The sequence below is a fragment of the Staurois parvus genome, unplaced genomic scaffold (genome assembly GCF_062004578.1).
Source record: "Staurois parvus isolate SC_StPar_1 unplaced genomic scaffold, SC_StPar_1.0 ptg000059l, whole genome shotgun sequence".
In the NCBI taxonomy this organism is placed as follows: domain Eukaryota; kingdom Metazoa; phylum Chordata; class Amphibia; order Anura; family Ranidae; genus Staurois; species Staurois parvus.
The window spans coordinates 13,725,087-13,749,659 of NW_028317855.1; the positions used below are offsets into that span (position 1 = coordinate 13,725,087).

The 24,573-nt window shown below is 40.3% G+C and overlaps 1 protein-coding gene across 1 annotated transcript in view; it reads right to left on the reverse strand.

The window, feature by feature from the left end:
- UST (uronyl 2-sulfotransferase) overlaps positions 1–24,573 on the reverse strand; it is a 405,047-nt gene that overhangs the window by 40,282 nt on the left and 340,192 nt on the right. The gene's annotated exons all lie outside the window — the stretch shown is intronic.

Genomic DNA, 24,573 nt, shown 5'->3' on the forward strand with positions numbered 1-24,573 from the left:
TTCTCTTCCATTATGCAGAGTGTTACCCCTAAAAACCCCGTCCTCCCTAACCCTCCCCCCCTGAGATCTCCCCCCCCCCAACCTCCCACCTCCTCATCCCCCCCAGGCCTCCTATGCCTTCGGATTATTTTCCACCTCTGATCCCTCTATAGGGGTTCGACTCTGACCATGACCGCTCACCTTCCCCCCCTCCTCCCCGGTGTCCCCTTATCTATTGTTTCTCTATTTCCTCTTTTAACCAGCTGCCACTTTCTTGACCCACAGCTGTCCACCTCTCCCTCCCCCACTTCCCAACCAGGTATCTCTTGTCTCTGCAGTCCAAATTTATCACAAAAGTCTTCCATATCTTCCGGAGATCTTAATATAGCTGTAGTTCCATCCCTCCACCCAATTAAACTTATGTCCCGGCCCCATCTGTATTTCACATTATGTTTTTTCATCACTTCTAGAAGGGGTTTCAGTGATCTCTTCCTTCTCAGAGTCTCTGCTGTTAAATCTGCAAAAATTTGAATACTTTTTCCTTCGTATGTAATATTTGTTCTTCCTTTAATCTTTTTCCATATCTCTTCTCTATCTCCGTAGTTATGGAGTTTAACAATTATATCCCTTGGTTTTTCTACCCCTTTTTCTTGTTGATACTTCCCAATCCTATATACTTCATCCAATTTAAGCATCTCCTCATCCGATTAACCATTATGGAGATCAAAATTTTGGCAGTTAGCTCTTTTAAATCTTCCCCCTGTGTCAGTTCCGGGACTCCTCTTACTCTGAGATTATTTCTCCTTTCTCTATTTTGTTGTTCTTCCATCATATAAAGTAATCTCTTTTGTTCTTTTCTATCTTCCGTTATCCACTTCTCTAATTTTGGGATGGCCTGGGCATGGGTATGAACCTTCTCCTCTATTTCCTCCACCCTAGTTAACAATTGTCCCAAGTCTTCGCGTATCATCCCCATCTCTTGCTTTATTGATTCTTCCAAGCCTTTAAACATTTCCGCCATTTCTTTTTTATTAGGTATTTGCAAATCTCTTTCAAGATCTCTCAGTTCCATGCCTTCCATTTGACTATTATATACTGGGCCCAGGGAAAGTCTCGGGCTATTATCCAAGCTTATTTCCAAATCACTTTTTTCACTTATTCCCTGAGTTCTTTCTGGGGTAACATTTCCTTGTGACACATACTTCTTAATCGTACCAGTTTGGGTGTTCTTAGGCCCACTCCCTTTGGTATTTTTACCTTTCATGTTGTTTTTGAAACTTTTTACTCTTATTTCAAGGAACTCCTGTTCTCTTACTCCTCCCAATCTTCAGACCCGCCCTAGGAATCTCCTTTTTCTTTTATTTTTCAGATTGAATATTTAATACAATGTCTTATTATAGGCACATAGGAATCTAGTACGAGAACTCAATGTGTATAGAAGTCTAATATACAAGTCCAATGTATAAAGAGTGTTAAAGAGGACCTGCAGGACAACCCACGGTCATCACTCACCCTCCACGTTGGAACTTCACTCCAGAAGCATTCCTCCTCTGTAATTGTGTCCTCTAGTATCCTCTTGAAGGGATTCCTAGGGGTCTCATATAACTCATATGGCTTATCTTCTCATCACATGTCTCCTTAGGTTGAAGGTGGTATACAGCACAGTATACAACACAGGTTGATAGTATAACAGAGACAGGAGTAATATGGAAGTTGGAGGGTTTAGCCGTATTGAGAAGGTGGTAATATGAAACTGTTAGACTGTAGAGCTGGTATGGTATGGTATGTAGGTAGTATAGAGGTGGGAGTAGATAGAGGAGACAGGACGATGGATAGAGGAGACAGGACGACGGTAAGCAGCTGAGAATATTATAATATATTGTGGGGGCAATATGTTATTTACCCTCCACCTCTTCACCCTCTTGCTCAGGTGCCGGGCAATCTCTCTCTCTCTCACACTCGGAGCTCCCAGAGCTCCTCCGCGGCTTCCCACGTGTCAGCGCCGCTCCAATGCCTCGACCGTCTCACTGGCGTCTCCCTGGCAACCCTACTCCTCCTCCGAAGCCGCCACGAGACGCCAGAGGAAAACCACGAGGCGTCCTTCTCCCGGCTCTCTCTTGAATCCAGGCTCCGACCGTCTCCCTGGCAACTCCACTCCTCCTCTGTAGGCGCCGGCGGTCGTCAGGGGAGAACCCCAAGACGTCCTCCTTCCGGCTCTCTCTCCGGCACTCTCCTGGATCTCAGCAGCCCAACCGTCCCCGGAACTCCGCGACCTCTCTCCAGCGGGTGAGTTACCGCTCACCCTCAATGCAGCTGGTCTCTCTATCGGGGCCTCATGGGGAGAATAGACGAGGGGAGGCTAACGGAGAGTGCTTGCTACACACTCTTCCGAGCCGCCATAGTCAGGCTCCACCCCCTCCCCCTGTAAAAGGCTTCTAATCTTTTATTTACATAATCCTTAAATAACAAAATATTCCCAACAGGCATCCTTAAAGTTCTGTTAAGACAGGAAATGGCTGGACCTACAATTTTGCTGTGCAAAACACTTCGGAGAGGCAAAGATCTATTTTAGGAAAAGGCCAGAACAATACATGCTGTAAAAGTACAGGGAAGGTTTTAGCAGGCCGTGGCATTTTTAGGGAACAGGCTGGTGACCTTTGGAAAGGCTGATGCAGCATGTGCTGGGTCAATAAGAACAACAATAATATCTAAGTTTGGGGGACAGACTGAACTTCCTCATATACTGAAATTTCTGAAAGAGATACAAGAGGTACCATGCTCATTCTCCTCTTCATGAAGAGCACAAGCAGCCAGAGGTTGATTGTGAGGAAGAATGAGGAGGTCTCAGTTGTCTGAAGCTTTAAAAAGGTTAATGTTTCACCACAAATTCAGAAATCACAACAGAAAATTATTTTCTGCAATAAGGAGGAGTGTTCCTGAAGGGGAGTGTGAGAATGGTAGCAAGACTTGCAAAATTGATACCTTAGTGGAAATACTGCAGACCCCCTCTGAGCCATTAACTGATTGTACGTTGGCAGGGCTGCTGGCTCACCTGCCCATGTGCCTATGATTTGCCATATAATGTGAGGAATGTCCCACTAGGTGTACTTGCCACCATACATTGCACAGCAGGAAGGGTTAAGCCTTCTGTACTATAACCTGTATATCTGTAGACCACCCTGCAGCTAATTCCACGTTTCACCACATGCCTAAGCAAGCACCTAATGCAGAGTTCAGTGGCTAAGAGGCAACATTATGCATTTGCCCTGTATTTTTTTCCTGGCAGGGTCTGGGTACAGTCCCCCAAGGCAGAGTCAAGGAGTAACCAATCTGAAGCTGACAAAAAAGCCTGGGTGGCTCAGCAAAAGCTAAAGCATTTTGATAGTGGAAAATCTTTATAAAAGAAAAAAGAGAATAAGAAAGTGGTTTGCTTCTTTCAGAGCAAAAAGAAGGCATTTATTCCCTTAAGGACACTAGAAAAAAACTAAGGCTTATTGGGAGTGGGAGGGGTTATACAGGCTATCCATACAGCTCATACAGCTTTGTTTGTCAGTGTCTGATCTACTGAATGCAGCTACACTGTATATGGAGGGTCCTTTTATTGAGATTTTGAGCATGACAAGGAAAAACCACCAGTACTTTAAAATACATGCCTGGGAGATGCCTTTAAAAGTCTATGTGGTGCTACGGAACCATATGATTTTATCAGACAGCATAGTGACACTATTATTTTTTCCTTTCACATTTAGTTTGACTTCAGTACAGCAGTAGCATCCCAATCTGATTCAATTTTTTTCTGGAAAAAAGGCATGTTTTACTTAGTTTTGGTTGGAACACATGATATTTTTTATCAAGCAGTAATAGGCCTGAATTTACTGGTGGAGGTAGCAGCCACAACAGACCTACTGTAAACACTATAGGAAAGTTTGCTCTTAAAAAAATGTAAGCTAAATCCCTCAACTTTGTATGAATTGGCAAGTGTCAAAATATTTTAATAGTAATGTTTTTTTGCAGTATCACACTTCATTATCTTTACTCATAATAATTGATAAAAAATAATGTTCTTTAGCAAGGAACATACATTCCACATTAGCAATTCTGCTAACAAAATTAGCTGTAAATTGCCTCCAGCATTGTTCCCATTTCTTCTTGCTTGAGGCTGCCATCTTGCTGAAGCCCACAGCCCTGAGCAGCAATTATAGCAGAATTAAACCCCCCTATCATTTTCAGCCAAGGAAGCTGTCATCTGTTTGATCTGAAACTGCTATGGTGCTGCACATATGATCAGTTATAACATCAGTCATTTGATGGTTTGATAGTTTGGTTGAGAACACAAGCAAATGTGACAGTTACATTCCTGGAATGCAGGAATTGCTGTTTTTTGAAACTGTTAAATTGACAAGTTTAGTTCTGTTTTAATCTTGAGACTTTCAGCAGATTGGCCTCTACAAATTTGGCAAAGTGGTCAAAAATGGAGAGCAACTAAGCATGTGCAGAGCAGGGTGAGACAGTGTATTACTGGATTTTAAACAGTATAGACACTTATTTCTAATGTTTTGCATAGCAAAAGGGGCCAGTCTGAAGTAACTGAGCACGACTAAACTTTTGATTAAAGTTTAACTTTAAAAACGTATTAAAATGTTAAAACAGACTGTACAAAAATAATTAAAAATCACAGCCCCACATTCTCGGAATTTTTCAAAATATAGACTTTAGGTTTGTGTTTGTTAGAAACTGGCTAGCATTAGGACAGTGTGTGAGCACTTGAATGGGCCTTAAACAGACATATATACATGTCAGGTTTTATCTTTTATAGAAATTCAAGTGCATTATTTGAGACATTAGGCACAACTATTGTTCAGTGACTGGGTAATATGTAGACTGCTTGGTTAGGCCGCAATATGGATAGACAGTATGTTTTATCTGAGAGATAAACTCCACAAATATTTTGGGAGGCAAATGGAGAAATTTAGCTGTGGCAATATTGGGGGTTATTTACTAAAACTAACAAAAAAGTGCAGCATATACTAAACGTAAAATAATAAAGTGTACCAAATATTATAATGAAATGAAAAAGTCAGTTAAAGGAAAAAAGTCCAATCAATAGTGTAAACGTAGTGATTATCAATAGCAGGATTGAAACCATCCACTGTGCAGGAAATGAAAAAGATGTTACCTGTCTTCCACCCTTTATACACTCCCCAGATGGCTTACAAGTTTCAGCATATAGCATAAGTGATCCACAAAACTCCATAAAATGGTGTAAATGTAGTGGCTTTCAGTACAATGACAGAAGTTATCCACTGTGCAGGAAAAGAAAAAGATGCTGCTTAGCCTCCACCCTCTATGCACTCACCAGATGACTAATAATTATCAGCATATAATATCTGCAATCCATGGAATCTAAATAATCTCCATCCTGGGTTACTTTAATCCAAGGGGCAACCATTTTAAAAGAAGCTCACCACACAGAGCCCAGAAATACTCTATATAGTGTAGTATTTATTATAAAAAAATGGACCGCATAAAAATCCAAAACAGGGATCTAATAAAAACATCAATGGTATAAAACTTCAACAGCATAAAACATACAAAGACTCAGCCAGACCTACTAGGTTGGCTGTCATCCCGGCAACTTGAGGTGGTGGTGTGACATCTGCACATAGGCTCCTCCCAAAGTGTTTTGTGCACACACATGTCTTCAGGGTACACGCCTATTGCCGATATTAAACATCTGTCCACTTAAATAGCCTGCTGCATGGAAAAATCAGCTAGATGGTTTCGATCCTGCTATTGATGATCACTACGTTTACACAATTGATTGGACTTTTTTCTTTTAACATAATTTTTAACTTTATTATAATATTTGGCACACTTTATTATGTTATGTTTAGTATACAAGTGCTGCACTTTTTTGTTTGTTTTCTGTGCAAGGTTTGTACAGTTACCTTTTGTGAGAAGATTTACTAAAACTGCATGCTGCAAAATCTGATGCAGCTCCGCACAGAAACCAATCAGCTTCCAGGTTTTATTGTCAAAGCTTAATTTGAACAAACTGCAGTTAGAAGCTGGTTGGCTACTATGCACAGCTGCACCAGATTCTAATGTACCAGTTTCAGTAAATCTCTCCCATGGTGTGGCATCTTTACAGTGCCAAAGGCATTGGCTAGGAGAGTTGGTAATTGTGGCAGGTAAAAAAAAAGCTGTAAAAACATATATACACCCCCCCCCAAAAAAAAAACAAAAACAAAAAAACACAAACTGAAGCACTGATACACAAATTAATTTTTCATTAAGTTGGAAAATAGTCTCAGAAAATAAAAAAAAAAGAAAATAAAATTCCCAATAAAACACTAACAAACGAAGACTTAGGAGGGCAAAACCAAGCAGCTAAGCAGCAACAACAGCTGGTGTTCATACACAACAAAGTAGTCTTAAAACGATTGTTCTATGAGCTGCAAATACAGGGAGATGGGGGTACAAAAGAATATGTAGCCTACCACACTGCAATCTACAATAATTTAGAGCAATATAACACACAGTAGATTATCATGTAAGCAATTAACTGTCCCTACACAGACTGTGAGCTCTTCCTAAATTACTCCGTCACACACTGACAAAAGGCTGCTGGGAAGACACTCTTTTATAGTGAGGGCGATGAAATCCCCCTTATTGGCCCTTGTAAGCCATAGGATTTAAGTTCAAACATCAGAGATTGCATTATGATTAGAAAGAATTCAGGGTCTGAATTTCAAGCCCGCTGGATCTGTTGCAAACCCATGGACCATGGTCCAGGCCCAAAATTTCTACCTCAGGGCTATGCTGAAAAAAAATAATTTATTGTGAATAAACATAAAAAAATTAGGCACATATAAGCATTTAATTTACCAACCAGTAAAAGTTCCCATTTAGTACAGCACAAATAATAATAATTGCAGCAGAAAGTTCTACATTTTTCTGAATAACATGATGAAAATACTGATATTTTTCATTATGTTTTATAAGCGTAAGCCAATTTTTTTCCCCTCAAAACTACTGAAACAACAACTGGGACCCTTGCCACATACTGTAAGATGTAATTTCCTGAATGCACTACTTTAGCCTTGAACTTGTTAGATACTGTCTGGTGTACTGTGTTTCAACTGCCCAGTAATTATGTTTGGCGGCTTTGGTACAAGCATTTTTGTATTTATGTAGTTTTATAATATGTTATTACCTTTTCTTAATGTTGATTCAAAATTTAATGATAAATTGCATCAAAAAATTACTTAGGATATTTATCCTGTCACATGCATTTTAGCAGAATCATACTTGCTAAAAGTATGGTTATTCATTAGTAATTTTTAAAAGGCACTTTGAGAACATTTATCAGAATTTGCCATCTGTTTACAAACATCCTAAAACCAGCTGCTTCGTCTGTAATGCCAGGCAATTTTAGAGCAATTTAGAAAATTGCTGTAACAACTTTTAACTGGACTTTTAAACTATGCAGTTTTAAATATGAGTATGTATTTCTCTTGCGCAACCAGCTTATTTACAAGTTTCAGAAAATAGAAAGGATAGAACACAAGGAAATGTCCAGATCTCATATATATACCAATACAGCAAACGTTATTGGAGGATTTCAAATATGTAAAAAGGTAATTATAGACACTTTGTATACAATAAATTTTTTATTTACCTCATCTCATCATAAGAGCCTCCATGGCATTCTCAGTACTACAAATGTTAGGTGGCTAAAATTAAATTGACAGTATGTAAGAAGATTAAAATTAAAATCAAAGTATTTTAATGTTAATTAGTATTTAGTATTTTAAAATTTCAGTCTAAATAACAAATGTTATAGCTTCTAATAGCAGAGTCATTATATTTCTAATTTTATAGTCTATTAAATCTTTTGTGTTTCTAAAGCTCACAGGGAAATATTATGCAGATTAGCTGATCTCCTATAACAGAAATCCATAATAATTTGTTGTTTAAACCTACCCCTCTTGTGTTGAGCTTGGCTTGTTCTTTTTATGTTAATCTCACACTATTATGGCCATGGCAAACTCATAAACATTAATTGCTTTTCAATGGATGGGGTACCCAACGTGCAGCTCCTTGCAATTTTTTGTGAGGCCCTCAGGGCCCCTGTGCACACTAATCTCTTCTTCCCTATTGCTATGTTATAGTAGTAATTTCTAGCAGTCTCATTTACCCAGTTGCCGACCGCAGATAGCCGAACGACGGCTACACTGCGGCCGGCCAGTTCTGGGAGGGTGTCATATGATGTCCTCCCAGAATGCGCTCTCCTGCCTGGGGCACGCACCCGGCGATCTCCGTGATCACATGTCCTACGGACACAGCTGATCACGTGATGTGGTAAAAGGCCAATTACAGTGGCTTTTTACCACGTGATCAGCCGTGTCCAATGACACGCTGATCACAGGGAAATGCAATTGCCGATTATTGGCTGCACTTGCACTTTCCTCATCTGTCAGAGCATGGGGAAAGTACTGCCGAGAACCGGCAGTTGTCAGAGCAGGGATCGGCACCGATCATCAGGGCACTGATGATCAGTGCCCTGATGATTGGTGCCCAGCAGTGCCACCCACCAGTTCCACCCACCTTTGCCCAGCAGTGCCGCCCACCAGTGCCCTGCGGTGCCACCCACCAGTGCCCAGAAGTGCCACCCACCTGTGCCCAGCAATGCCACCCACCTGTGTAACCCACATGTGCCCATCAGTGCCACCCATCTGTGCCCATCAGTGCCACCCACCTGTGTCACCCAACTCTGCCCATCAGTGCCACCCACCTGTGCCCAGTGCCACCCACCAGTGGCCATCAGTGCCGCCCAGCCGTGCTGCCAGTCAGTGCCCAGCAGTTGTGCCAGTCAGTGCCCAGCAGTGCCACCAGTCAGTGCCCAGCAGTGCCACCAGTCAGTGCTGACTATCAGTACCCATCATCAGTGCCGCCTATCAGTTCCACCTATCAGTGCCACCTATATGTGCCACCTCATTAGTGCTGCCTATCAGTGCTGCCTATCAGTGGCCTTCAGTGCTGCCTATCAGTGCACATCAGTGCTGCCTATCAGTGCAGCCTCATCAACACACATCAGTAAAGAAGAAAAATTACCTGTTTGCAAAATTTTATAATAGAAACAAATAAACCTTTTTTTCAAATTTTTTGCTCTTTTTTTGTTTATAGCGCAAAAAATAAAACACCCAGTGGCAAGTACATACCACCAAAAGAAAGCTCTATTTGTGAGAAAAAAATGATAAAAATTTCATATGGGTACAGTGTTGCATGACTGTGCAATTGTCATTCAAAATGCAACAGGGCTGAAAGCTGAAATTTGACCTGGTAAGGAAGGGAGTATAAGTGCCCGTTAGGCAAGTGGTTAATGTCTCCAGTCTATGACTGATTTCTGAAGCATGTTCTGAGTCTCTAACAACTCTTATGGCATGTTCACAATCTCAGAGTTTCCTGCATGTCCGCAGTCTCTTACCATCTCTTCTATTATGTCCACAGTCATTGACCATCTATTTTACAATACCCACAGTCTCTGACCATTTTCTGTATTATACCCACAGTCCCTGACCATCTCTTTTATAATCCCCGCAGTCTCTGGCCATCTTCTGTATTATGTCCACAGTTTCTGACCATCCTTTTTTATCATGTCCACAGTTTTTGACTACGGTGGATATAAAAAGTCTACACACCCCTGTTAAAATGTCAGGTTTCTGAGATGTAAAAAAATGAGACGAAGATAAATAAATTCCAGAACTTTTTCCACCTTTAATGTGACCTATAAACTGTACAACTCAATTGAAAAACAAATTGAAATCTTTTAGGTGGGGTGGGGATAAACATAAAAAACTAAAGTAATGTGCTTGCATAAGTGTGCACACCCTCTTATAACTGGGGATGTAGCTGTGTTACAAATTTATTAATCACATTCAAAATCATGTTAAATAGGAGTCTGTACACACCTGCCATCATTTAAAATGCATCTGATTAACCTCAAATAATGTTCAGCTGTTCTAGTAGGTCTTTCCCGACATTTTTTAGTCGCATCCTACAGCAAAAGCCATGATCTACAGAGAGCTTCCATCAGAGGGATCTCATTAAGAGATGCATCAGAGGGATCTCATTGTTAAAAGGTGTCAGTCAGGAGAAGGGTACAAAATAATTTCCAAGGCATTAGATATACCATGGAACACAGTGAAGACACTCATCATCAAGTGGAGAAAATATGGCGCAACAGTGACATTACCAAGAACAGGACATCCCTCTAAAATTGATGAAAAGACAAGAAGAAAACTGGTCTGGGAGGCTGCCAAGAGGCCTACAGCAACATTAAAGGAGCTGCAGGAATATCTGGCAAGTACTGGCTGTGTGGTACACATGACAGCAATCTCCCGTATTCTTTATATGTCTGGGCTATGGGGTAGAGTGGCAAGATGGAAGCCTTTTCTTACGAAGAAAAAGATCCAAGCCCAGCTAAATTTTGCAAAAACACATCTGAAGTCTCCCAAAAGCATGTGGGAAAATGTGTTATGGTCTGATGAAGCCAAGGTTGAACTTTTTGGCCATAATTCCAAAAGATAAGTTTGGTGCAAAAAAAAAACACTGCACATCACCAACAGAACACCATACCTATAGTGAAGTATGGTGGTGGCAGCATCATGCTTTGGGACTGTTTTTCTTCAGCTGGAACTGGGGTCTTAGTCAAGGTAGAGGGAATTATGAACAGTTCCAAATACAAGTCAATACTGACACAAAACCTTCAGGCTTCTGCTAGAAAGCTGATCATGAAGAGGAACTTCATCTTTCAGCATGACAACAACCCAAAGCATACATCCAAATCAACAAAGGAATGGCTTCAACAAAAGTAGATTAAAACTTTGGAATGACCCAGCCCAAAGCCCAGACCTGAATCTGATCGAAAATCTGTGGGGTGATCTGAAGAGGGCTGTGCACAGGAGATGCCCTTGCAATCTGACAGATATGGAGTGTTATTGAAAGGAAGAACGGGCAAATATTGCCAAGTCAAGATATGCCACGCTGATAGACTAATACCCAAAAAGACTGAGTGCTGTAATAAAATCAAAAGGTGCTTCAACACAGTATTAGTTTAAGGGTGTGAACAATTAAGCAACCATATTGTTTTAGTTTTTTATTTTTATTTCCCTGCACCTAAAAGATTTCAGTTTGTTGTTCCACTGTGTTGTACAGTTTATAGGTTACATTAAAGGTAGAAAACGTTCTGAATTTATTTATCTTTGCCTCATTTTTTTACGTCACAGAAACCTGACATTTTAACGGGTGTGTATACTTTTTTATGTCCATTGTATAGCCTGAAGTCCTGTTTCTCTTACTCTGAATATTTACTGGATTTTATGTGATGTTAGGGTCCTCACTTGATGCCCCCCATATCAAGAAAGCTGACCGCCACTGGCTTAGACAATACATATTTAAATTAGTATATGTCAAACTGAACTCCAACTTCCCGAGCCTTCACCAGGTTTATATGGCAAATATAGGCCAGCAGAAGTTGAGCTATATACCTAGAAAAATGGTGAAGTGTTCAAAACTTATTTACCCACTATATGTGAATTGCCTCTACCTGGAAAACTGTGATCTGAAAATCTATTTGTGTCTCACTGCTAAATAAAATTAACGCAACATTGTAGGGCTGGTATATTAAAACCAAAGCAAAGGAACCTGAAAAAGTGCAGCAGTTGCTGCTAGGGTACACCAAAAACATCTCACTACTGGCAGTAATTCCAGTTTTCCAAACAATCCAAATCAAGCCCATTATGTATGTATGTATTTTACTAGGCAAGACTATTACACTTTTAGACCATAATAAACAAAACATTTTGTGTACCAATATAATAAAAAGTAAAACAGGTCTTTACTATACGTTCATGGGCCATTTTATTAGGTACACCTTTTTAGTACCTGGTTGGACTCCCTTTTGCCTTCAGAACTGCCTTAATTCTTGGAGGCATAGATTTAACAAGGTGTTGGAAACATTCTGCAGAGATTTTGGTCTATATTGACATGATGGTATCATGCAATTGCTGCAGATTTGTCGGCTGCACATCCATGATGCGAATCTCCCATTCCAACACATCCCAGAGATGCTCTATTGGATTGAGATCTGTGACTGTGGAGGCCATTGGAGTACAGTGAACTCATTGTCATCTTCAAGAAACCAGTGTGAGATGATTTGAGCCTTGTGACATGGTGCATTATCCTGCTGGAAGTAGCCATCAGAAGATGGGTACATCGTAGTCATACAGGGATGGACATGGTCAGCAACACTACTCAGGTAAGCTGTGGCATTTAAACGATGCTCAATTGGTACTACGGGGCCCAAAGTGTGCCAAGAAAATATCCCCCATACCATTACATTAGCAGCCTGCATCGTTGATACAAGGCAGAATGAACCAATGCGTTCATGTTGTTTACACCAAATTCTGACCCTACCATTTGAATGTCACAGCTGAAATCAAGACTCATCAGACCAGGAAATGCTTTTCCAATCTTCTATTGTCCAATTTTGTGGAGCTTGTGATAATTGTAGCCTCTGTTTCCTGCTCTAAGCTAACAGGAGTGGCACCAAGTGTGGTCTTCTGCTGCTGCTGTAGCCCATCTGCTTCAAGGTTCGATGTGTGCATTCAGAGATGGTATTCTGCATACCTTAGTTGTAACGAGTGGTTATTTGAGTTACTATTGCCTTTCTACCATCTTGAACCAGGCTGCCAATTCTCCTCTGACCTTTGGCATTTTTGTCCACATAACTGCCACTCACTGTATATGTTCTCTTTTTCGACCATTCTCTGTAAACCCTAGAATTTGTTGTGCATGAAAATCCCAGTAGATCAGCAGTTTTTGAATACTTAAGAAAATCTTTTTTTCCTAATAAGGGACACAGGATTAAGTATTCAGGTACATTGGGACTTTCAAAAGGGGTGGGCAACACAGCAACGAAAGGCTAACAAGTGCACAATAACCAATGGGTTAACAGAGGTTGTTCAACCAAAGTTCTGCTTCTCTTTGAGTTGGGAGACTTCTGGTTCCTCTAATTGTGAGGAGAACTTCTTCACCTTGGACTTGAAGACCTTGAATTTTCCATCTGAGGATTTTGCTTTCTTTTTCTGGGGTAAAAGGATACTCTTCCCCACAGTGGTCTCCTTGATACTGTTATCCAGGGATTTGCTGAAAAGATCTTTCCCATCAATAGGCACTCGCAAGAGAGGCTTCTTGCTCTGATGCTTCTCAAAGTGTCCTCAGGATATCATATGCCAAATATCCAGGCCCATTCTGTATATTTGGTGTATAACATCTGCCAGATGTCAACACAAAATTCATATTCATGAGAGGCAATATTCATGAGCTCCAGTTGTTGGAGGACCAATGGATTTGTTAGGACACACTCCTGGGACATAATCGTGGACCCGACAGCTAAGATCTGATAGGTGGGTATGGTTCCAGTGGCAGGTTGCAGGATAGGACCTGCAAGGGAGAATAAGGTCTTAAAAAGGACTTCCTGTCCATTATTCTCTGTGACTTTAAACATGGGGCTGTCATCACAGAGATGTCCTTAACAGGGACAGGAATGGCCAGGTCCACAACGGTGACATTGCACTTCTTTATGAACCCCTCCTGCATAGGGCAAAATGTTCACAAGGAGCACAGACTTTGACGCAGGTAACTTCAAGTCTAAGTATGTGCAGCCTGTGAAAATATGCACCAAAATGGTATCCTTACATTATAAAGTTATGTCTGCAGACTGAAACTCCCACTATACCAACTATTCAAATAGGGAAAAGGCACAATCCTCCTTATCCTCATCTGAAAGGAGGACGTAGAAGCACGCTTGTTGCCCATGCCCTGTACTTATGTGAGCATCTTCGGCAGAGTCAAGTACCAAATGACAAATTACAGGCTGGCCCCACTTCTTCTCGCAACTAAAGATCAGCTGATCAAGCAAGATGCAAAATAATCCACTTCTGGTTCTCCAGCTCCTGATGGAAAAAAAATGAATCTAAGAAAAGTTTTTTTTTCTCTTAGAGAGAAGACGTCTGTTCTCCAAGAACACTAACAAAAACTGAAGCAGGCTGGAAGTGAGTGGCGTTCCACTGGGCTATCCATACAGCTTTGTTTGCCAGTGTTCATGATCCTGAAGGCAGTAACATAACCCAATGTCTCTGAATACTTCATGTTGTGTCCCTAATGTACAATAAAGAATTAACATTTATTTTGCAAAACACACATTTAGGTTTGCCAACATATTACAACATTCTACAACAAAGTCTGATTTTTAAATGCACAGTTTCAGACAACCTAATCCAATTCAGGAGATTTCTGATGCATGGCCTGCTATGATATTCGGCAGCCTGAGCATAAACAAGATGGTCTTCAGTATGCTGCTTATTACTTTAACATTCTCTGAGAGATATTGCTAACAGAGATAATTACAATATAAGGTCACAAGTAAGTGGGATGACATGGCTAAATAATAACTAAAAACCTTAATAATTTGTCTAAAATTAACTTCAAGACTGTCTGAGTGCATTTAATCAGACACAGCAAAATCACTGTTCCGCTAATAGTCAGGTTGACAAATGAATAACATTCATAAGCTGGTAGTGGTGATTTGAAGAAGTGAAGTTTATAGTTACATAGTCTGGATGAAAATATCATTTGCTCCCGCAGGGGAAAAAAAATTCCTTCCTGATCCCCCGAGAGGCAATCGGATATTCCCTGGATCAACTTTACCTATAAATGTTAGTAACCAGTTATATTCTGTGTATCCAAGAAAGGATCCAGGCCTTTTTTATAGTAATCACCTAAACTGGCCAGAACCAACTCTTGAGGGAGTCTATTCCACATTTTCACAGCTCTTACTGTGAACAAACATTTCCGTATTTGGAGATTAAATTTCTTTTGCTCCAGACGTAACGAGTGTCCCCTTTTCCTCTGTGATGACCTCAAGGTGAATAACTCTATTCACTATATGAACCACTGATTTATATATGTTGGTCATATCCCCCCTTAATCTCCTTCTCAAGAGAGAATAAATTCAGTTCCTCTAATCTTTCCTCATAGCCTCTTATCAGTTTGGTTGCCCTACTCTGTACTTTTTTCCAGTTCCCCAATGTTCTTTTTGCGAATTGGTGCCCAAAATTAAACTGCATATTTCAGATGAGCTTTTACAAATGATTTGTACAGGGGTAAAATGATATCTCTTTCTCTTTGGAGTCTATACCTCTTTTAATACAAGAGAGGATTTTGCTCGCTTTAGAAACTGCAGCTTGGCATTGCTTGCCATTATTTAGATTATGATCTACCAGAACTCCCAGATCCTTCTCCACCATTGATTCCCCCAGTTTTACTTCCCCTAGTATGTATGATGCATGCATATTCTTAGCCCCCAAGTGCACAACCTTACATTTATCAACATTAACCCTCATTTGCCACATAGGTGCCCAATGAAATAATGCATTGAGGTCGGCTTACAAGTTGGAGACTTCCTGTAATGATGTTATTCCACTGCAAAGCTTGGTGTCATCTGCAAAGACTAAAATGGGATTTTCAAATGGTTACCAGGTAAAAGCAGCCTTAGCTACTGGGAGCATGGCTTTGATGAATTAAGCTGAGGATGCTTTTACCTGCTAACCACTCAGGCCGGGCGAGGTGTGAGGTGGTCAAGCTCTCTTTTCATATTTTTTCAACTTGTTATAGGGGCGCTCTGAAGGCAGGAGGAGCCAGAAGCCCCAGTGGGGGACCGCAGAAGAGGAGGATTGGGGCTTCTCTGTGCAAAACCATTACACAGAGCTGTCAGGGTCCTGTCCACAGCAGAAGTTTTGACGTTTCTGCCAATACGCTACAAGACGGCCTTTATAAGGAGGCTTATCACTTCCTCTGGTTGCTGGATGATCTCTAGCTCCCCGTGGTTTGTGCCTGTTTCCTGTGACTTCCTGATTCCGACCTGGCTTGTACTTGGACCTGTCTGCTCTACTGACCCCCTGATCTGACCTCAGCTTGGCTAAAGGATACTCTCTCTCTCGCTCCTCCGTGTATGACCTCGGCTATCCCACCTGACCACGTCTGTTCTGTTTCCCACCCGGTACCTGACCTTGGCTCGAACTGACTAACCCGCAAACATCCAATTCCCGGAAGGCTTGCATGCCACGCACAGGTGCCTCCAGTCTGCAGACCTATCCCGTGCACCAGGTGTGCTTCTGAGTGGACCATCAACCAGCACTCCTACAGGTGACCTGTGCAACTTTGGGCCTGACTTCTGCTGTCCCACTCTCAGGGGAGTCCGGAACTTAGCCGCAAGGGAAGCCCTCTCTCCACTGGCCTCCATCACCAGGTACGTGATAAGAGCAGGTAAGTATGACAAGTTTGTCATTTTAAAAAATCCAACCTTTACAATCACTTTACAGGCTCTGTGCAGGGAATATCAGCATCTGAACCCGGTGAAGCTGGAGGCTTATAGACTGAAGGTAATATAAGGCTTTACAATTAAATTTAAAATAAAAGTTTACCAGTATTGTGCAATATATTTCAAATTATTATATCCATGCAAAAAAGTCTCAGCCTTTAGTACAACTTTAATATAAGATTTATATCTCCCCTCTGCCCTTCATACAGCTTCAGATCTGATTCCCAGTTAAAATACCCTGTATATCCAACTTCTTGGTATATTATTCCATATATGATAGTTAATACTGTTTCGTAGTATAAACTAACCCTCTATAGTGATTATCTGCTGTTTTTGTATTATAAAGAGCTAATTTTTGTTTTTTAACCTCATCATTAGAGATGAGCGAATCGAACTAGGCGAACCGGAATTCGAGTCGAATTTCAGGAAATATTCGATTCGTGTCGAAACCGAAATTTTGCCTACTTCGGGTGCGCGAATCGAACATTTCCCGATCAGCCGGCAAAAGTGTCCCTGCAGTGAGCTCCGCTATTTCTGACAGTTCTCTGACAGAAGGAACACATGTTTAGCGGTTGAAACATTGTATCTATTAGTTTACATTTAGGATACAGATGTTTCAACCACTGTACATGTGAAGAAGTTGTGAGAGAACTGTCAGAAATAGAGGAACTCTGCACATACACTTTTTGCCGGCTTGGAATTATTCTTCTTTTCATCCTACTTCTTCTTCTTCTTCATCCTCAGAAGAAGAGGATGAGGATGAGGATGAAGAAGAAGAAGAAGAAGAAGAAGAAGAAGAAGAAGAAGTAGGATGAAAAGAAGAATAATTCCAAGCCGGCAAAAAGTGTATGTGCAGAGTTCCTCTATTTCTGACAGTTCTCTCACAGCTTCTTCACATGTACAGCGGTTGAAACATCTGTATCCTAAATGGAAACTAATAGATACAATTTGTATCTATTAGTTTCCATTTAGGATACAGATATTTCAACCGCTGTACATGTGAAGAAGCTGTGAGAGAACTGTCAGAAATAGAGGAACTCTGCACATACACTTTTTGCCGGCATGGAATTATTCTTCTTTTCATTATACTTCTTCTTCTTCTTCTTCTTCTTCTTCTTCTTCTTCTTCTTCTTCTTCTTCCTCATCCTCATCTTCTGAGGATGAGGATGAAGAAAAAGAAGAAGAAGAAGTAGGATGAAAAGAAGAATAATTCCAAGCCGGCAAAAAGTGTATGTGCAGAGTTCCTCTATTCTGCAGATACACTTAGAGGAGCTCTGCAGATACACTTAGAGGAGCTCTGCACATACACTTTTTGCCGGCTTGGAATTAATCTTATTTTCATCCTACTTCTTCTTCTTCTTCTTCTTCTTCATCCTCATCCTCAGAAGAAGAAGAGGATGAGGATGAGGATGAAGAAGAAGAAGAAGAAGTAGGATGAAAATAAGAATAATTCCAAACCGGAAAAAAGTGTATGTGCAGAGCTCCTCTAAGTGTATCTGCAGAGCTCCTCTAAGTGTATCTGCAGAATAGAGGAACTCTGCACATACACTTTTTGCCGGAAACCGCTGTATGGAGTGAATGTCCCAGAACTGTCAGAAATAGACTATTTATGACAGTTCTGGGACATTCACTGCATACAGCTGTTTTAACCGCTGTATGGAGGGAATGTCATGGAACTGTCAGAAATAGACTATTAATGACAGTTGTGGGACTGTCCTTCCATACAGCGGTTGAAACATTGTATGTATTTGTTTCCATAAATGGATCCATTTATGGAAACAAATACATACAATGTTTCAACCGCTGTATGGAAGGACAGTCCCAGAACTGTCATTAATAGTCTATTTCTGACAGTTCCATGACATTCCCTCCATACAGCGGTTAAAACAGCTGTATGGAGTGAATGTCCCAGATCTGTCAGAAATAGACTATTTATGACAGTTCTGGGACATTCACTGCATACAGCTGTTTTAACCGCTGTATGGAGGGAATGTCATGGAACTGTCAGAAATAGACTATTAATGACAGTTGTGGGACTGTCCTTCCATACAGCGGTTGAAACATTGTATGTATTTGTTTCCATAAATGGATCCATTTATGGAAACAAATACATACAATGTTTCAACCGCTGCATGGAAGGACAGTCCCAGAACTGTCATTAATAGTCTATTTCTGACAGTTCCATGACATTCCCTCCATACAGCGGTTAAAACAGCTGTATGGAGTGAATGTCCCAGATCTGTCAGAAATAGACTATTTATGACAGTTCTGGGACATTCACTGCATACAGCTGTTTTAACCGCTGTATGGAGGGAATGTCATGGAACTGTCAGAAATAGACTATTAATGACAGTTGTGGGACTGTCCTTCCATACAGCGGTTGAAACATTGTATGTATTTGTTTCCATAAATGGATCCATTTATGGAAACAAATACATACAATGTTTCAACCGCTGCATGGAAGGACAGTCCCAGAACTGTCATTAATAGTCTATTTCTGACAGTTCCATGACATTCCCTCCATACAGCGGTTAAAACAGCTGTATGGAGTGAATGTCCCAGATCTGTCAGAAATAGACTATTTATGACAGTTCTGGGACATTCACTGCATACAGCTGTTTTAACCGCTGTATGGAGGGAATGTCATGGAACTGTCAGAAATAGACTATTAATGACAGTTGTGGGACTGTCCTTCCATACAGCGGTTGAAACATTGTATGTATTTGTTTCCATAAATGGATCCATTTATGGAAACAAATACATACAATGTTTCAACCGCTGCATGGAAGGACAGTCCCAGAACTGTCATTAATAGTCTATTTCTGACAGTTCCATGACATTCCCTCCATACAGCGGTTAAAACAGCTGTATGGAGTGAATGTCCCAGATCTGTCAGAAATAGACTATTTATGACAGTTCTGGGACATTCACTGCATACAGCTGTTTTAACCGCTGTATGGAGGGAATGTCATGGAACTGTCAGAAATAGACTATTAATGACAGTTCTGGGACTGTCCTTCAATGCAGCGGTTGAAACATTGTATGTATTTGTTTCCATAAATGGATCCATTTATGGAAACAAATACATACAATGTTTCAACCGCTGTATGGAAGGACAGTCCCACAACTGTCATTAATAGTCTATTTCTGACAGTTCCATGACATTCCCTCCATACAGCGGTTAAAACAGCTGTATGGAGTGAATGTCCCAGATCTGTCAGAAATAGACTATTTATGACAGTTCTGGGACATTCACTCCATACAGCTGTTTTAACCGCTGTATGGAGGGAATGTCATGGAACTGTCAGAAATAGACTATTAATGACAGTTCTGGGACTGTCCTTCCATGCAGCGGTTGAAACATTGTATGTATTTGTTTCCATAAATGGATCCATTTATGGAAACAAATACATACAATGTTTCAACCGCTGCATGGAAGGACAGTCCCAGAACTGTCATTAATAGTCTATTTCTGACAGTTCTATGACATTCCCTCCATACAGCGGTTGAAACCGCTGTATGGAGTGAATGTCCCAGAACTGTCAGAAATAGACAGAAACTGTCACAGAACTGTCCTTCTTCTCATCCTTCTCCTTCTTCTCATCCTTCTTCTCATCCTTCTTCTCATCCTTCTCCTTCTTCTCATCCTTCTCCTTCTTCTCATCCTTCTCCTTCTGCTCATCCTTCTTCTCATCCTTCTCCTTCTTCTCATCCTTCTCCTTCTCCTTCTTCTCATCCTTCTCCTTCTCCTTCTTCTCATCCTTCTTCTTCTGCTTCTCCTTCTCCTTCTTCTCATCCTTCTCCTTCTTCTCATCCTTCTCCTTCTTCTCATCCTTCTCCTTCTCCTTCTTCTCATCCTTCTCCTTCTCCTTCTCATCCTTCTCCTTCTTCTCATCCTTCTCCTTCTCCTTCTTCTCATCCTTTTTCTTCTCATCCTTCTCCTTCTCCTTCTTCTCATCCTTCTCCTTCTTCTCATCCTTCTCCTTCTTCTCATCCTTCTCCTTCTTCTCATCCTTCTCCTTCTTCTCATCATTCTCCTTCTTCTCATCCTTCTCCTTCTTCTCATCCTTCTTCTTCTCATCCTTCTCCTCCTTCTTCTCATCCTTCTTCTCATCCTTCTTCTTCTCATCCTTCTCCTTCTTCTCATCCTTCTCCTTCTCCTTCTTCTCATCCTTCTCCTTCTTCTCATCCTTCTCCTTCTTCTCATCCTTCTCCTTCTCCTTCTTCTCTTCCTTCTCCTTCTTATCATCCTTCTCCTTCTTCTCATCATTCTCCTTCTTCTCATCCTTCTCCTTCTTCTCATCCTTCTTCTTCTCATCCTTTTCCTTCTTCTCATCCTTCTTCTTCTCATCCTTCTCCTTCTTCTCATCCTTCTTCTTCTCATCCTTCTCTTTCTTCTCATCCTTCTCCTTCTCCTTCTTCTCATCCTTCTCCTTCTCCTTCTTCTCATCCTTCTCCTTCTTCTCATCCTTCTTCTTCTCATCCTTCTCCTTCTCATCCTTCTCCTTCTTCTCATCCTTCTCCTTCTCCTTCTTCTCATCCTTCTCCTTCTCCTTCTTCTCATCCTTCTCCTTCTCCTTCTTCTCATCCTTCTCCTTCTTCTCATCCTTCTCCTTCTTCTCATCCTTCTCCTTCTCCTTCTTCTCATCCTTCTCCTTCTCCTTCGTCTCATCCTTCTCCTTCTCCTTCTCCTTCCTCATCTCCAAGGGCATTTAAATTAAAGGTACAGTGTTCTGCACTAATTTAAAGGCTCTCTGAAGCCTAGAAACCCTTTAAATAAGTCATCTTCGTAGCGGAGAAATTCGCATCGAATCGAATTTCACACTGGAATTCGCCGAATCAGCCGAATCGAATTTTTCATTTCTTCGCTCATCTCTACTCATCATGACAGGTGATACAAAAAGAATGCTGCTGCTGCTACTACTAAGGGTTAATTTACACTATATGTGGTGACAGACGTTTTACCTCATGGTAAAACATCTGTCACCGCAGGGACACACAGGAAACAATTGTTTCCTATGTTTTCCATTCACATTGCAAGTGTGGCGTGTATTTGTATTCAGCCCCCTTTACTGTGATACCCCAAACTAAAACTCACCTGTGTAAAAGTTAATCTCAGTATAAATACAGCTGTTCTGTGAAGCCCTCAGAGGTTTGTTAGAAAACATTAGTGAACAAACAGTATCCTGAAGGCCAAGGAACACACCATATGGGTCAGGGATTAAGTTGTTGAGAAGTTTAAAGCAGGGTTAGGTTATAAAAAAAAATCCCAAGCTTTGAACATCTCACGGAGCACTGTTTAATCCATCATCCGAAAATGGAAAGAGTATGGCACAACTGCAAACCTACCAAGACATGGCTGGCCATCTAAACTGACAGACCAGGCAAGGAGAGCATTAATCAGAGAAGCAGCCAAGAGGCCCATGGTAACTCTGGAGGAGCTGCAGAGATCCACAGCTCGAGGGAGAATCTGTCCACAGAACAACTACTAGTCGTGCACTCCACAAATTTGGCCTTTATGGAAGAGTGGCAAGAAGAAAGCCATTGTTGAAAGATAGCCAGAGCTACAATGAAATGGTTTAGATCAAAGCATATTCATGTGTTAGAATGTCCCAGTCAAAGTCTGGACCTAAATCTAACTGAGAATCTGGGGCAAGAATTGAAAATTGCTATTCACAGATGCTCTCCTTCCAATCTGACAGAGCTTGAGCTATTTTGCAAAGAAGAACGGGAAAAAATTTCACTTTCTAGATGTGCAAAGCTGGTAGAGACATACCCAAAAAGACTTGCAGCTGTAATTCTAGTGAAAGTTGGTCCTACAAAGTATCGACTCAGGGGGGCTGAATACAAATGCATGCCACACTTTTCAGATATTTATTTGTAAAGATTTTGAAACCCATTTATCATTTTCCTTCCACTTCACAATTATGTGCCACTTTGTGTTTATTACCTAAAATTCCAATAAAATAAATTTACGGTTTTTGTAACATGAGAAAATGTGGAATATTTCAAGGGATATGAATAATTTTTCAAGGCACTGTATCTTTTCTGTCTATTATTCTCTGTATTAAATATTTTGTTCCCTACCATATAGCTGGTACATTTTTTGGGAGGTTTTTATCCAATGAATTGTTTAATCGAAACAATAATTGACCAACTAATAGATTATGAGAATATTCGTTAATTGCAGCCCTACTGATAAATAGATATACTGTTATCAGAACGCTGGTCATCCACCAGCTATGGAGAACAGAAGTTCTGTGGCTACTACATTGGCTGATCAGTTTATAGAAATAAAAGTGGCCTTGCTACACCTATACTGTCTGACAAAAACCAAAGGAACTCATTAGCATTATGTAGAAGGAGAAATTTAAATCCTTGCTAGCTTAAAAACAATCACATTTGACATAGATTTACACTCTATTTAAGAGCTTATATTTCTTGAAGACCTCTATGCAACCTTCACCTCCAGTCTGAGCTATTAATAGTGATGGCTGATGTAGGTTTAAAAACATATATTGTAGATTTTAACAAGCATTTATAATGCTTTAGAAAGCAGTTATCAAGCTCAAAACCCTGAAGATATATCCTTCCTAAATGCTTAGTAAATGCCCACTGAAGCTTGCTAAATGTCTGCTAAACACAATGATTTTCATCTACATGCTAAGATTAATGAATGGCTATTCAGGCAGTATTGTATTTGATTAATGATACTTTATGCAAATTAGATTAATTTTCTTCAGTCAAAGCAAAGTTAAGTTAAAGTGACACTAAACTCAATTTTTGACATCAATTGCTCTAAAATATCAAGAATACAATGGCTATTGATTAATTATTAATTAATCATTCTTGTTTAAAAGGTCTTAGAAGCTACATTTTACTTACAGTTTATTTATATCTTCGGGACTTTACCTGTGAGATACCCACCTACTCTCCCTGCAGGATTTTTTTTCATTTGATCCTTTAAAATATCCTAGTTTTGCTATAAAGCTAAACTGTAGAAATACTATGTAATGCCTTTCAACATTTTGAAATGGTAGAGGGACATGCTACTTTCCTTTATACTTTTTAAGATAACAAAATGTGATAATATACAGTAGAATTGAAGTAAAGTCTCATTAAACCCACATCATTAAAAACTATCAATAAATGCTGTATTACATGCTTTTCATACTCCTTTAGTCGCTATGGGATTTGTCTTCTGTATTCTGCAAAAAAAAACCTAGTTGATCCTGCTGTTCTCTTTCTCCCCCTTCAGTCCATGTGCCCACTACAGCTAGGCATTCTGCAGAGCAGTGCTGGCAGCTAGTGCACATGCTCAGTTTTCACTGTATTTATACCCTGTTAATTTCATCCCTATCACATCTGAGCAGCCCATTTAGCTCAAGAGTCACACTTTTGGGTGTATACACTCTGGTAATCACCCACAACCTCCTCCATGCTCATTAAACAGCTAAACACAGTGGGGGTGGAATATTACATCTTGATTGATAGATGCTTCAACTCCGTTATTCTAAGACACAGGCTGGAGGGCTGTGACTAGCAGAAATCAACCCACACCATGTTATTGCCAAAATTAACAACAATTTGATTTCAAATATATATGTGTATGACAATTTAAAATGGTTTATTGATAATAATGACTTCTTTTTACTCTGGATCCCAAAGGCTGTCTTTTTTCATTTTGAAAATGTAACCAGTAACAGCAGACAATAACCCCCTTCTGCCACTGTTTCTCTGCATACAAGCTGGGAAAGAGCTGGGTCATGTGACAGCCATAAATTGATCAGGAAAAAAGGTACTTAGATGTTTTTTTAATTAAAATAATTAGTGCCATCATCCATATACAGAAATAGAAAGGGTAATGTAAATTAAAACAGTGTGTGTTTAGTACCACTAAGATTTAGTGCAGAATAACACATTTGGTAATTAAGTAATTTTCTTTAAAAAGGTCTAGCCTTCAAACAGGGACAGCAAAGAAGGAGAGAGGGACAGAGGGATTTGGTTCCAAAAGAGACAGTCCCTCTAAATCAGTGTTTCTCAAGTTTTTTTTTAACACAAGGTGCCCTTTCAAATCCTGCACACTCTTAAGGCACCCCATTCTAAAATGTGAAAAACTAATCTAATAGTTTTACATAACGCAGCAG